The 17077-nt window shown below is 35.9% G+C and overlaps 1 non-coding gene across 1 annotated transcript; it reads right to left on the reverse strand.

Moving 5' to 3' along the window:
• Positions 1–2995: 2995 nt before the first annotated feature.
• Positions 2996–3102, reverse strand: LOC141644443 (small nucleolar RNA R71). The gene has a single exon (XR_012544061.1). It is a non-coding gene; the product is annotated as a small nucleolar RNA R71 (small nucleolar RNA).
• Between the last annotated feature and the right edge of the window lie 13975 nt (positions 3103–17077).

Below are 17077 nucleotides of genomic sequence, written 5' to 3' on the forward strand. Positions count from 1 at the left end.
AAGTCACAAGGACAAAGAACAAGGAAAAATGTTTTACACAACGAGTCACAAGGAGTATTGAACACGGACAAATGGTTAGAACAACAAGTCACCATGACAAGGAAAAATAGTTCACACAACGAATAACAAGGACTAATTAACAAGCACAAATGGTTCACACAACGAGTCATAAGGACTAAAGAACATGGACAAATGGTTCACACAACGAGTCACAAGGACTAATGAACAAGGACAAATGGTTTACACAATGAGTCACAAGGACTAAGAACAAGGAAAAATGTTTTACACAACGAGTCAGAAGGGCTATTGAACACGGACAAATGGTTAGAACAACAAGTCACCATGAAAAGGAAAAATAGTTCACACAACGAATAACAAGGACTAATTAACAAGCACAAATGGTTCACACAACGAGTCATAAGGACTAAAGAACATGGACAAATGGCAAGTCACAAGGACTAAGAACAAGGAAAATTTTTTTACACAACGAGTCACAAGGACTATTGAACACGGACAAATGGTTAGAACATGATGTGACCATAATTGGCGCATATTTAGCCCCCGAATTAGCCTTGTTTCCATGCTTTTTAGTGCTTATTTGGGTCATTTCTTATCTTTAGTTCTTTGTTTTGCATATTCTTTGAGATTTTGATCCCTTGGTAGGAGAGGAGTAAGAATCTTGCATTTTCATGGCAAAACGAGACTAAATTGATCGAATTCAATGACCAAGCATCAAGGAGAGACAAGATTAGAAGGCCTTTGTACATATCATAGTAGAAGAGCAATGTTGAGGAAAGATCCTTGAGTCCCCAAGGAAATCCCCAAGGAATTTATGAAGAAAAGGGAAGAAAAGAAGAAGTTACTATGCTGACTGACAATCCGAGCGGATTGTCAACAATCCGCCCGTCCAGCCCCTGCACAATCCGAGCGTCCCGTGCCTGAATCCGCTCGGATTCCCCCTCAACAATCCGTCCGGAATCCTCAAAATCCGGTCGGATTCCACCGCCCAAATCCGTCCGTCCCGACCTTATTCCGCCCGGATTTCTTCACAGCCCGGATTGTCTTCTTCAAGCTACGAAAAGAGAAGCCCTTCTCTCAGAAAATACCGGGTCCTCCTTGCTCAACTTAAAAAGTGTAATTACTAGTTTAGCCCTTAGTTAACCCTAATGCATCCTCCCTAATTTTCACTATAAATACCCCATTAGGCTAATTAGAGGAGCATGTTCTTCTTATCAATAATTAGTGTAGTTAATATCAATCAAATCTCTCTTCAATATTGTAATCAAGTATTAATCAAGTTTTAATCCAAGTTTTAGTTCTTTAATCTCTCTTTTGTTCATCCTTTATTTTGGGTAATTGAAGATTATTTGGGTTATTATTGGGAGATTGTCAACCTCTCAATCTAGCATTCAAGTACTTCTATTATTCTTGCTTTATTATTGGAATCATTAGTAGGTATAACCTCTTAATCCCTTTTTAATTATTGTTAATTACTTTCATTTATTCATCATGTTTCATATTGTTGGTATGATTGACAACCTTGCTAGCATGATCAACATGATAATGAGTGCGTAGTCTCTTAGCTAGGGTTAATGGGTGATTAGGGGAAACCAACATGGGGAATGATTCATGCTTAAATTAATATGCTTTCATGTTTTATTTGCTTGCTTGTTTTGATCTCAACTCATGCACATGTTATATTTGATGAAATGCTAAGCCTATGAATCCTTGCATTTACTATCATCTCCTATCTTTTCAATGAGACTTGTAAGACATAACCCAACTCGAGTCTCATTAGACCATGCATGTTGTTGAGTAGGGAAGATTAAGTCGACTTGTAGGTGTTGTACAATCTAATCGATTCGGCTCCGGGACCCAAACTTTCCTAGGATTGTAAGATATAACCCAACTCAATCCATCACAACAATAATTGCTTGCTTATAATTTGAGAACATGTTTGTATGATCATATCCCATGATTCCCCTATGATCCCATGACACCCTAGTGCCCTTAATCAATTATTTACACCCCTTTAATTCATCTTGCTTGTTTATTTTCATTGTTATTCTAGTTTAGTAACCTTCTACATCAACCCAATTTGTGACACCCCTTAGACACCACTAGTTACAATAGAAATCTCATTTCAACTCCCGTCCCTTGGGATCCGACCTTTACTTGCCTCTTTACTAATTGTAGAGTTGCTTGTTAAGCTATAAATTGTGTTTTGATTCGACCGTGACCAACGACCACATCTTAATTTGTGAACACTTAGCGGGATCGCATCAAAAATGGCGCCGTTGCCGGGGACGGTGTTTGTTTGATTTAGATTTCTTTTTGTTGTTATTAGTTGTGTCTTTCTTCACCTTGAGGAAGTAAAACTCCTCAAGGTTTGTTCTAATTGTTTTTGAGTTGTTTGATATTTTGCATGTCTAGAAGGTTACAAAGTGATTTGTTACCTTTTGACCGTGAAATCGAAAGAACCTTGACGAACAATAGGAGACTTGTTAGGAGAAATTTGAGAGGTGTTGGTGAAGTTGTTCAACCCACTAGTGAGTTTGTCAATCCTTTCGCAATAGAAGGAGAAGAAAACCCATTACACAATACCCCACAAAATCCACCTACAATGCCAAAATTCTCGTCACACTCCGTACCCACCGAGGAGAATCTACCAAATGGTACTCCTACACCGCAACATCTCACCGGAAATTTTATTGCCAAGTCCGCCTTCATCCAACTAGTTGAGAGGAGCCAATTTGGGGGGATGCCTAGTGAGGATCCTCATTCTCATATGGAAACCTTTTGCGATTATTGTGATGCTATCTCTCAAACGGGCGTGACTCAAGACCAAATTAGATGGGTCTTATTTCCTTTTTCCTTAATCGGCACCGCAAAGCAATGGTTGAAGGGCCTTGATAAGGCCACCCTTGGAATAGATTCTTGGAAGAAGTTGGCTCTAGCTTTCTACAAAAAATTCTACCCACCGGAAAAGACCAACATGCTAAGAGCTCAAATTACGGGTTTTAAGCAAAGGGATGAAGAGTCTTTGTATGAAGCTTGGGAGCGGTTCAAGGGAATTTGTCGCTCATGTCCTCACCATGGACTTAGCGAATGGTTTTTGGTGCAACAATTTTGGAACGGTCTTTATGAAGACTCAAGAAATATCCTTAATATGGGATCGAATGGGATGTTCACCGAGGTTGATGACAACCAAACTTGGAGCAAAATTGAAGAGATGGCAATCCACAATTCACAATATAGTAGGCCTCGCAAGGCTACTAGAGGAGGAAAGTATGAAGTGGGCGCCGTTACTCAATTAGGTGCCCAACTATGCTCCCATATCGATACAATCAACTTGAAGTTTGAACAAGCTATGGCTAGACTTGAGGAAAACTCAAAATCATCGAAGCATCATGTCAATGCCATGACGGCATCCTCATCAATCCCAAGTGGGATATGTGAGAATTGTGGAACTTTGGGTCATGACCCAAGTGAGTGTAGGGGAACAACCGAACAAGTGAATGCTTTCCAAGCACATAAAAGTGGTACCCCTTATTCAAATTTTTACAATGAAAACACCAAGTTCCATCCAAATCTCTCATACAAAAGCCAAAATGTTCAAAACCCTCAAACAACATACACTCCACCACCCATGAGAAACCAAAATCAAAGACCCTTTTACAATCAAAACCAAGGTTACCAAAATCAAAATCCATATAATCACCAAAATGACCAAGGTTTTGATGTCCAAAAAGCGGTCCTCCAAATGCAAAAGAATCAACAAGAATTTTTCACCCAAATGCAAAAAGATAGCCAAGCAAAGGAAACCACCATCAACAACATTCTAGCTCACACCAAGATGTTGGAAACACAACTGACTCAACTAGCATCTTCAAGCTCACAAAGACAAAAGGGGCAATTACCACCTCAAAGTAATCCCCCTAGACATGAAACGGTTAGTGCCATTCACTTGAGAAGTGGTACAAGGTATGAAGCACCGAAGAAGCAAGTTGAGGATGAAGTTGTGGAAGCTAGTGAAAAGGAAGAAATTGTGCAAAACTCCAAAGATGGAGAATCATCAAAAGAAGAAAGTTCAAAGAAAAATGAAGACAAGGCCAAAGAGAAGGAGCCCATTGTGATTATACTTCCTTTTCCAAGTCGTCAAGCCAAGCCCAAATTTGATGATCAACTTGGAAATTTCATGGAAATTGTGAAGAATTTAGAAGTCTCAATTCCTTTCACGGAATTAATCAATCACGTTCCGGCCTATGCGAAGTACATGAAAGATATCCTCACAAAGAAGAAGTCGATCCGAAAACTTGAGACTATCGCCTTCACTAAGGTGAGTAGTGCAATACTTCAAGGGAGTTCACCTCCAAAGTTAAAGGATCCGGGAAGCTTCTCAATACCGTGTACCATTGGCGACACAACGATCAACAAAGCCTTATGTGATCTAGGGGCTAGTGTGAGTGTCATGCCGTACTCGGTAAGTAAAAGGTTGGGGATGGGAGAGCTTAAATGCACCAACATCACACTCCAAATGGCCGATAGATCGACGAAGACACCGTTAGGGATATGGGAAGATGTCCCCGTGCGAATTGGGAAGTTTTTCATCCCGGTGGACTTTGTCATTGTTGATATGGAGGAAGATTCCAACATTCCAATCATCCTAGGAAGACCTTTCCTACACACCGCCGGTGCGGTGATTGATGTGAAACATGGTGAGCTCACTCTAGAAGTGGGAGATGAAAGCATAACGTTTAATCTTGACAAGACTATGAGAGCTCCTCGTTTGCATGAGCCATGTTTCATGATCGATCATTATAGCCGAAAAGATGAAAGGAAGAAATCGGAACTCCAATGGAGGAAGAAAATTGAAGATGCTCCATTCAAAGAGCAAGTGAATTATGACAAGGAGAGCTTGCAAAGCTCATCAAAATCAACCAAGGAAGAAGAGGATGGCCTCATTGGCCAAGAGAGGAAATTGGGAGAGTTGTCTCCATCTAAGCAAGAGATTTTCAATGATCAACTCAATGAAATTTGTGGTCTTTGGGACGACGAATTTGAAGGGATTTTTAATCCCTACATTGGACATGCCATCGATCATGATCAACAACAAGGGCCAAGGTCTATTGAGGACCTCTACCATAATAATGAGCAACCTTTCGATTACTTCTTCAAGGTGTTGAGCAACATCAACAACACCTTGAACATGCCCCCTTGACATCTCATCGAGAATGGGAGTTTGGTGGAGTCCTCCCTAAACCACCACTTGTAAATATTTCTAACTCCCTAACTTACATTTTAATTCTTGTATTGCATTTTTTGTCATCTTTGGATTTTTATTTACTTTGATCAAAATAATTGTCATGTAAGAGAGAAGTGAGGGAGGGACTAACAATTTCAATTGATGTGTAGTGCTTTACCTTAGTGTGGGGATGGCAATTGCCTAGGCTATCCATGCCTTAGTAGTGCCCCCACAATGAAGAACACAAGACTTGAAAGAAAGAATGGAAGAATGATAAAGGGAATGCGCTGTGCACGGGTGGAACTGAATCCGTGTACATAGGGGAAGAATCCGAGCGGATTCCCAAGAATCCGCCCGTCTTATGCAATCCGAGCGTCCTGCAGAAAAGACGCCCGTCTTGAACTGAGCTGAATTTTGAAATTTTCTTGACTGTTAAAGAATCCGAGCGGATTTTTGAAAATCCGCCCGTCTTGAAGAATCCGTCCGTCTTGTGAGAAAGACGCCCGTCTTTGCAGCTGAGGAAAACAAGCAAATTTCTCTGGATAGAAATCCGTCCGTCTTTAAAGAAATCCGCCCGTCCCGTGTTCAGCAAATCCGAGCGGATTGTACAAAATCCGCCCGTCTTTAGGCGAGATTTTGCAAAGGTAGAAGAAGCAGAATCCGCACGGATTGAGCCTAATCCGCACGGATTGCCCCTGCAGTTTTGAAATTTTCGGTCTCTTTAAAACCCCTCCCACCTTCATTCATTCATTCATTCATTCATAAACACTACCCACAACATCAAAACCCTCATCCTCTCCATCATAAAAACCAAAACCCTCAACAACATTCACCAAAATCAAATCAAACCATCCTTCCAACAACAAATTAATCACTCCTTCTTCAACAAAAATCAAAACCAAGAACAAAATCTTCAACCTTTGAGTCGATTTTTGTTTTCATAAAGGCAAAGCCTTTCACCTTCAAATCGATTTGGGCATACTACAAAGTGAAGATTTTTCAATCTTTTCTTGGTTAGTTCATCAATGGCAAGGACTAAGGGAGCAACAAAGGCACCAAAGGCTAAGGCACTCTCACAAAGGCAAAAGGCTCTTCAAACAAAGAAAGCTTTAGCTATGGTGGTGGCAACACCAAACTTGGAAGTGCAACAACAACAACAACCTTCTATGGGACCATCAACATCTTCTACTCCGGTAATTAATCAACTTTTGCATTATCCGGAGGTAACTTTTATTTCCGATACCCATAGAAATACCTTTGTCAAGTTTGCTATGAAATCTATTCAATCCACCAAATTCATATGTAAAGATACCTTGGAAAAATTGGGTGTTCTTGAACAAACAAAAGCCTTTTTCAAAGCCATGGGGTTGAAGAAATTGTTTGAAACAAAGGAATTGACATACCCCTCCCTTGTCTTGGAATTTTTAAGTTCTTTGAAAGTCACCAAAGTTGAGAATAGAGAAAATCTCGAGTTTCGTCTAGCTAATGTTAGTAGACGCATTACCTTTACGAAATTAGGTGAAATTTTGGGTCTTAGTGATGAATCGCGTTATCTTAAGCATTATGGAAAGTATGACCCCGAGCCTCTTTGGGAGGCAATCTCCGGGAAGAAATTTGAGGATTTTCATGCATGTCGTGCTCTTTTGGTCCATCATCCGGGCATAAGAGTATGGCACAAGGTTGTGGGAAATACCATAATTGCTAGGAAAGACACCAATCATTTCACAAGACTTGATTTTATTCTCCTTGAATCGGCTTTGAATATCGGAAGAATTCATACCGAGCCCTACAATTCTTTGAGGCTCTTGGTAGATAGATGGCTTAATGTTGATAGTGGGAAGAAGGGCACGACCGTTATTGTCAATGGCGGCCTAGTCACACTCCTAGCCAAGCACTTTGATCCTAACTTCAATAAGGATAACAAGTACAAAGCAAAGGAAGATGGTCATCTTATTGATATGCATATTATGATTCACAAGTTCAAGTGGGTTGCCCATAACCCCCTTGACACTAAGTGTTGAGAAATGTGTCCTCAACAATAGTGCGATCACATGATTTAAATATCATTATTAAATCTCATTTTAAGAATACATGTGGGATGTAATATTTTACAAGTCAACTGGTCCACACATATCGGTAATGATTGGCTGACTAGAGTTTGACATTACTGTCGTGCGACGGTGGTGATCAGTTGATCCCCTTAGGTCATACCTATAGGGAAATACTCTTAATTGATTATTTAATTAATCGTATACCGATACGAGTTAATTAAATTGCTTAAAATTGACGGATGATTTTGTGAGTATAATTTACGTATCTTATTGTAAATATGATTAAATAAGACACGGTCTAAGTAATCGAACTATTTTATTACTTGGATGAAATTATTGTTTAAAGAAACAATTGAAACGGAATGAATAAATTATTATAAATACAGAATGTTGTAGTTTATAATTTGGAAACATTTTTGGTACAAGTAATTACGAATTACTAGTCGATTTTGTAAATGACATATTTTATGAGTATGTTGATTTTTAATATGTTAAAAATACATTACATTGTGACATGTCATGTAATATGTTACATGTGACAAATATGACAAATTACAAAATAAAATGGGTTCTCCATTTTATGCTTAAAAACCGAAAATGAGGAGGTAGTGTAAGATATATATTGTGTTTTTATCTTGAGTGGAAAACACAATCATGATATCTAAGTACTAGCCTTGCAAGCCTAAGCTTTTGAGAAGAGCAAAAACAAGAGGCATTGGGCATACTACCCAATGCTCTCTTTTTCGGCCTCCCACAAGAAAGAGAGGAGAGCTCTTCTCTTTATTGAATTATTCATTCTTCCCATCTTTTTTCTAGTGTAAGAAAATCCTCCAAAAGAACTCTCTACAATTTATGATAATTCTAGAGAAATAAAATCTCACAAAACATCACCTCTTGACCGAAATTTTCAAGAGCCAAAATGCAATTTATTTTGTGTCATTTTTATGGTAAAACCAATATTATTACTAAATCTAAATAGTATTGGTTTATTAAGATGTATTCCTTGGGTATATGCTTTTGGGAGGGATTCTACATTTGAATCCTTGTTCTTCCATTTGGAGAGCTCAAGAACAAAAGAGAAGGAAATCTCTTTTGTGCCCATATAAACCGAAATACCCATTGTAAGAATATGATTTCTTCTCTATTTTGTTTATTTGTTTGCATGCATAAAATCCATATTTAATTTTATGACAAATTAATTTAGACATATATGAGTATGTTAGTATGTATAAAGATCTACATTTCCTTCAATCGGTGTCAAGAGCCACGGTTGTTTGCATGCAAATCGGTTAAAAGTTTTTCCGAGTTATAAGAATGACAAATAAAACTTGTAAAATTTGTGTTATTATGAGATATCACGAAATTAATCCATGCATGTTAATATTTCTGGTCCTAAAATGTTTTAGGATATTTTGGTTATTTTTTCGGATTTTTATTGTTCATATTATACAATAATGGCATTTAAATATGATTTTATGAGTAAAAATGTCATTTTTGGTCTAAAATTAGCTATACTTCGAATTTTACATTGATTTTTGGATATGTTGTCACATATATTATTTTAAGATAACCTGTAATTTTTCATAATTTTTGGACTTGTTATGCTCGAAAAATGAATTTTTCATTATTAAATTCGGATTTAAGTGAAAAATAGGTTAATATGAGTTAAATTTCGAATCTGGTCATAGAAAATTAATATGTTGTCACATACAATTTTACAAGATGTGTGTAAAATAATTGGCTATAAATAAGTCTTTTTGCATGATTTATGGATTTTTGAAGAAAAATAGCATAAATAGTGACATTATTAGTGGAAAATTATTAAAACATAATCTATGACTTAGGAAAAACGTCTAATGTTGCATTTTATTATATTTTTCAGATCTAAAATTGAAAAGTTAATGAAAATAATTTTTCCATGTTTTTATGATTATTTTATTAAATATCGATAAACCGCAACATTGTTTTTCCGGGAAAATTTCGAAATTTTTAACCTAAGATTTTGAATATTATGAGTGTCATGGTATTTTTCCAGAATGTTCATGAATTTAAATTTCAAATTTCAAATTTATTTGAAATTTTGTGATTTATTTGAAGTTTAATAGCTTATTTTGTAATATTTGGTCCATTTATGAACAATTTTATAAAATATGGGTTAATTATGGTCAAATTATTAGTGAAGACTATATTTTGAGTCCTAAGAGGTTAGGGTAATTAACTTATGCATAAATATGAGTTTATGTATTTTTGTGATTATAAAATGTTGAAATCACGCAAATCCGTAAAAACCGAGTAATATACGATATTGGCTAATTAAAAGGCGATTTAGCATAAAATTGAGCATGTTCATACATATTATAATGCTGCATTTTCTTTATGATTGTCATAATTTTAATTTATGTAATTTTGAATTATGTAATTCTACTTAGTATGGCCTTAGATTTTAATTGGTATTTCCCGAAATGTATGGGAATACCGATTCGGTTGTAATTTTTATTGTGATCTCGTATCACCGTTTTGTAATTTAATAGATTTGTTTTATTCTAGTTACAAATGTATAATAGGAAATTATGTAATTTATTATGTAATTTTATTCATTACGGAGTTCCCAAAGACGGATTTCTTCAAGAATGGCGATACATTAAGACGGTGTTACCTCGAGATGCGTGCCACAACCGAAGTTCAAGGGACCAATGGAGTTGGTTTCCGAATATGTAATAGTTAAATAGTTTTTCTATTTTAGGAAAGGCCATACTAGGATTTATTTATTTTTATGCTTGCATTTTATTTTATGTCGCATGCATCGCTAAATCGTCATAACTAAACATGCATTGTCATTCTATCGAGTTTATCGACCGTGTCAATTAAAATTATCGTAGTTCACCGCTTTAGTTCACTTAAAACGTGATAGATAATAAATTGACATGACCTCTCGCTAAAACAATTAATTGAGACATAGCCTTACCAAATAGTAGAAACCATGAAAACCTATTTCGCGAGGGAGTGCGCTCGGCCCCACCGGGGTACAAACCTTGTTACGTAGGGGAAGTGGGTGATGAATGTTAATCCACCGAATTCATGTTGATAAGGGATGTATCGGCCACACCGTGCCCAAGTTAATATGGGTTTGGATCATGGACACATTTATTCGAAATTTGGATTGAACTCAACAAAAGTATTTGATAAGGGATATATCGGCCCCACCGTGCCCTTGTCGATGTGTTTTGGGCTATAGATAATTGTTAATGTAATATTATCGACCAAGAATTCTAAAAGTAGAATCGATTAAACGTTAATCCACCGAGTTATATTGATAAAGGATGTATCGGCCCCACCGTGCCTAAGTCGATATGAATTTGGGTCTTGGAATCATTTATCATAGTTGGGTAGAGGTCACTATGTAAATGCTATACTTGTTTTTCCAAGTATTAATAAAACGATAAATGTTAAGTTTTCCCCTATTCCGTTTTTTATATTGTTCTATTTCTTTACCACAATTCATATACGATATCATTTCGATTTTGATAACGAATCTCCATTAAAACATCATAACTAAAGACAAATATGAATTTGCTTCTAAAACCTCAAATGAACCATTGATAAGGATCTCTTGTAAAGAGTATAGATTAAAGTTATTCATTATCAAACAGGTTTTTGATTCTTGACTAACACTTCTACTTACAATGGACTATGTTTCATATGCTTAATTGAATTAAGTACCTTGAAGCGATAAATTGTTTTGTGATTAGATTTTCAGAATTCGTAATTGACCAAAATAACGCAGCCACTTCAATGAAAGTTTTAAGACTAAAACGAACAAATGAAGAGTAATCTTCATGAATTCAATTTTGCTTCTCAAAGCAAAGACTCATTGAAATGAGTGGGAGCATTCTCTTAAACCGTTAAGATGAGGACGAGGTTCAAGAAGTAAAGATAATAATGGAATTGATACAAGGTAATGTTAAAAGTAAAGTAATTGAGGAATGACGATACTAAACCTATCAATCCCGACCAATAGAGTTTCCATTGTCTTAAATGTTGGACACAAGAAAGGAAACTGCCCCAAATTATTGAAGAATCAACAAGTTAGTTGTGGGACATCTAATGGGACCTTCTTCTTTAAATGTTTATTTGATTAAACATAAATTTTGCTAGTACCACTTCGTCAATATTAGAAACCAGTGGAGGTTTTCATCATTGTACTTGATACATAGGATGATTAGAAGATGACGACTAGCAACAATAATGTCGAGAGATAGAGTAATTATGTACTCTATCTAGTTTTTGGATTTAAAGTTGTACTTAATTGTGACTATTAAGTGCATAAACTCTAAATAAGAATATAAACTTGTTAAGATACAAAAAAAGGGTTTTCACTTTTGTGACCCTATACACCACGATTTGATGTATGGCTAGCCCATTATCAAGGTGATTATATTCTAAAACAAACTAGAATGATATATCATGTAGATGATGTAAGATTCAAATTGGTAACCCAAGATTAAACCTTAAATTTTGGAATGATGAACGTAAAGAGTTATCGAGTACTCTTGAAACCATTAGATTGTTAATGGTATATGCGTATCTTGTATTCAAAGCAAGATGTCTCGTGCCTTTTGGTTGAAAAGGAGATCGAGGTTGTAAATCATTGATCTAAAATAGGTTGATCATTCTCTTTTACCAACGATTTAAGTTGACGCTAAAGTGTTAACTTAATAAGGTAAATAGAAAAAAATCCTTAAAGAAGTTTAAAGAGTTAAAGAAATCACGATTTAGTCGTGATGGGATTATCAAAGTGAAGACTTTGATATAAGCCAATGGAAATGTGATCTAATATCACAAGTTAATCTCTCTTAGCATGCATTATGAAATAATGTGTGATTGGATAAGAAATCAAACGCTATTCGATATGGTTTGAACTTCAATCAAGTTACCTTGAGTTACTTGATCCTTTTGGGGATTTTATCATTTTGTCTAAAATTATTTTTCCACTAAATCGAATCATATGAGATATGAAATGGTAAGAGTACCATGGTTGTAAGTTTTTCACAAGAAACAAATGCTCATTTTTCCCTTGCAATTATCACGAGCACGACGGGTTTGCGGCTCATGAAGTTGTCTTTCTAAAATACAAGTTTATTTTAGAAGACAGAGTGGGAGAAATTATTCAAGAGCCACAAAGAATGCCACAGAGAATGTTATGTCGCAAGAAACTGGTCTTTCTTGGCTACATGAGACGTTTTGTGTAAAATATTGTTTCTTTAAAACCTAGGAGGTTAAATTCGTCACTTGTTAAAGATGATGAATTCATGCTACTCTTAAGAAAGTAAAGAGCTTATAACTTACAAAAGAAATTGTTTGATTCAAGATGATTACTTCTAGAAAGTAATGAACATATGACTTACATAAGAGTGTTTAAAGTCACAACTCAATACAAGGCTTAGAGCCATGAAAATCCGAAACAAAAAGGCTTGATTAGTGACAAAGGGTTTTGCACTAATAAAGAGATATTTCAAAGCAAGAATGGTTGCAAAGGGTTTTGCACTAATTAAAATGCTTAAGTCTATTTGGATCTTCTTAAGGATTGTGTTTCATTATGAGGTTATGAAATACGTAGCAAGTGAATCTAAAACCCGCTTCTTCGAAAGAAGGAATGTATTCAATACATGTCTTGAGTTTTGTAGATTCTTGCAATCCTAAGATTATGTGAAACTTAAGAGAGAATCTTAAGTAGGACATCAATGAGTTGGAATCAATGATTTGCTCATGTTATAAAACGTTTCTCGATAAGTCGAGAAGTTGTGTTTATACATGGAGTTTAGTGGGAGTTACGGAAGTTTTAATTAGTCCGATATGTGGATGACATATTGATCATTGAGAATGATTTAAGACTTTTGGAATATTATAATACATCTTGAATATCCGGATTTATGAAGATAAGTCCACATGATATTAGCGTCAGTAAGAAGTCTTATGTTGATAAGATTCATGACTAGTTCAATTAAATTGAACATATTTGATTGATTTCATTTGCTTCCGCTGCCGAATCAATTAAAAAGAAATGATGTATAACACTTCATATGCTTTGAGTATGATGAATTGTTTTCAAAAATCGAATTTAAGTAATCTTTACCAAGTAAGCTGTAAAGATTACCCTTAAGTGCTTGCAGAAGCATTAAGGAAGTAAAGCAAAGTGTTTATGATGCAATGTTGTGTAAGGGTGTTACACAAGTGACAATTGACAATTGAGATTGCGCATGGTTTCCGACAAAACCATAATCAAAACACATTAGGATGGTTAAGATACCATTGTGGCAATGTTAATTAAGAAATAGATTTTCTAGAATCGTTCTAGGCAATAAAGAACAATGAGTGATATTTATAACGAAAATTGAGTACACTTGTGATCATGAGATGTGCAAGAAGGATGAGTCCCGCACACTGTGAAAACAGTGGGAGCTATTCTTAGGCTAGAGGGCCTATGTCTTGATTGGATCTCGACACGTACTCAGAAAGTTTTGTAATGCAAATGTATACATTACAAAAGGAAAACGAGTATGTAGTGAGGTTGAGTAAGGTACAAGAAGTTGATAAAACCTACTAACCAAAGCCTTCTCATAGGCTTAACATGATGAGTCATGTCATTTCAATTGAATTGAAATGAGTAACTACATACAAGATCAAATTAGATTATAGAATATGAAATAGTAATCAGGCATTGACTATTCATATGTGATAATCACATTTGTCGTTCGAGTTTTATTTTAAAACTCTTTTATTATACTTTGTTACATCCAAACGGGTTGTGGAGACAATTGAACCCCGTTAAAGTGAACACGGATTAACATTGTATTTGCCCATAGTTACTTGTATGAGGTGACGTCTCGAAGTGACTAGAGTGTGATGCGATTGATGGCAAGTTCAAGTGCCATAGAGTCATATGAGATGACTAGTCGATCACATAGGCAGACTGTTAGGAACGTTTTGTCGGGCCTTATGACCGCTTATAGAGTTCTGGCAAATTTATATAGCCTGGTCGTGGCGAGAGCTACTATAGTATTCAAATGAGTCGATTCTTTTGACTAAAGACTATTCACCTAAGATGGCACAGTTTCAGATTAACTTTGATTTGTGTTACTACGACCTTCGTAAATGGGGTCAAATGGGCATATTTTGGGTTATGATGGTTGTGGCTAGTCGAAGGGAATAAGTGCGATAGGAATTGTCCACCCCTTGTCGGGGTTATAACAATATCTCAGGGCCACTCGAGGAGTAATGAACTGGAAATGCGTGGCCACGCTCGGAAGGTATCTATGATAGATAAATCCGGTCAATCAGTTATTCTCCAGATCGAGGAAACCACTCTCGATATGATCACTTGCAAGTACGACCTGAAAGACACCTTGCATTGAGTGGGAGATAGTAATAGGACAAGAGAATTGGTGACGCACACTTGTCGAGGACAAGTGGGAGATTGTTGGGAAATGTGTCCTCAACAATAGTGCGATCACATGATTTAAATATCATTATTAAATCTCATTTTAAGAATACATGTGGGATGTAATATTTTACAAGTCAACTGGTCCACACATATCGGTAATGATTGGCTGACTAGAGTTTGACATTACTGTCGTGCGACGGTGGTGATCAGTTGATCCCCTTAGGTCATACCTATAGGGAAATACTCTTAATTGATTATTTAATTAATCGTATACCGATACGAGTTAATTAAATTGCTTAAAATTGACGGATGATTTTGTGAGTATAATTTACGTATCTTATTGTAAATATGATTAAATAAGACACGGTCTAAGTAATCGAACTATTTTATTACTTGGATGAAATTATTGTTTAAAGAAACAATTGAAACGGAATGAATAAATTATTATAAATACAGAATGTTGTAGTTTATAATTTGGAAACATTTTTGGTACAAGTAATTACGAATTACTAGTCGATTTTGTAAATGACATATTTTATGAGTATGTTGATTTTTAATATGTTAAAAATACATTACATTGTGACATGTCATGTAATATGTTACATGTGACAAATTTGACAAATTACAAAATAAAATGGGTTCTCCTTTTTATGCTTAAAAACCGAAAATGAGGAGGTAGTGTAAGATATATATTGTGTTTTTATCTTGAGTGGAAAACACAATCATGATATCTAAGTACTAGCCTTGCAAGCCTAAGCTTTTGAGAAGAGCAAAAACAAGAGGTATTGGGCATACTACCCAATGCTCTCTTTTTCGGCCTCCCACAAGAAAGAGAGGAGAGCTCTTCTCTTTATTGAATTATTCATTCTTCCCATCTTTTTTCTAGTGTAAGAAAATCCTCCAAAAGAACTCTCTACAATTTATGATAATTCTAGAGAAATAAAATCTCACAAAACATCACCTCTTGACCGAAATTTTCAAGAGCCAAAATGCAATTTATTTTGTGTCATTTTTATGGTAAAACCAATATTATTACTAGATCTAAATAGTATTGGTTTATTAAGATGTATTCCTTGGGTATATGCTTTTGGGAGGGATTCTACATTTGAATCCTTGTTCTTCCATTTGGAGAGCTCAAGAACAAAAGAGAAGGAGATCTCTTTTGTGCCCAAATAAACCGAAATACCCATTGTAAGAATATGATTTCTTCTCTATTTTGTTTATTTGTTTGCATGCATAAAATCCATATTTAATTTTATGACAAATTAATTTAGACATATATGAGTATGTTAGTATGTATAAAGATCTACATTTCCTTCACTAAGTATGGATGGCTAACTAGTGAAGCTAGATCGTTCACCTTGCCCTCGAAGATTTGTCGCCTAAGCGTCCACCGGACCAATTATCTACTTCCCCTTTCCGAAGAAACCGAGTATATCATTCAACAACAAAAGGGTGATCTTGAAACCCCCTCCTCTTCCATTGTCATACCACCTTACCCCTTTGAGTATGAAGAGTTCAAACCGGAAGGAATTGAAATTGGGAAAGACTATGTGACTCTTCTCATGCAAGCAATGCACAAGCAAGCCCATGAAGATCGGAAAAATGCTTATTTGGCTCAATATCCACCCCTCCTACATCTAGCTAGGCAAGGACTCCTTGATCCATCTTGTCCTTTGCCTAGTTGGGCGGATAGAGAAGTCTTATTTCCGGGTGCATCTAGGGTCGTTGTGGGTGACAATGAGGTTGTTGGAAATGATGAAGAAGTTGATGATAATATTGAGGAAGATGCAAGTGAAGATGGAGAAAGAAATGGTGAAGATGATGATGAGGAAGATGAGGAAGAAAGTGAAGAAGCAAATGACAAGGAAAGTGGCAATGTGTCCACTTCTCATGAGGGAAGTGATGATGATGATAGCATGATGGAAGATTAGCAAGCCTTGGAGACTCCTACACTCCCATGGTTTGTCCATTTCTCTCTTTGTATTTTATTTCATTTTGATCATTGTTGGTTTAGTCCTAGCCCCATCAAAGGACTCACACCTCGGTACCATTGAGGTGTTTTCATTCTATTGTTCCCATTTGTAAAATCCAAAATGACAAATTAGTTTCATGCATAGCATAGTGTGTGCATGAACTATACCCATCCTTTGACATTAGCAATAGTGTGACACCCCTCGATGAGGCATCAAAAGAACTATTAAATCTAAGCGGAAAAATAAGGGATTTTTAAAACCTTTAGAGTTTAAAGTGTGAAATCCACCATAAGTGATCAAACGAAAATGAAAAGTAAGATGAATAAGTTTTACAATTAAAAACGAAGTGCGTTGGGGGAAAGAT

The sequence above is a fragment of the Silene latifolia genome, chromosome 2 (assembly GCF_048544455.1).
Source record: "Silene latifolia isolate original U9 population chromosome 2, ASM4854445v1, whole genome shotgun sequence".
Lineage (NCBI taxonomy): Eukaryota > Viridiplantae > Streptophyta > Magnoliopsida > Caryophyllales > Caryophyllaceae > Silene > Silene latifolia.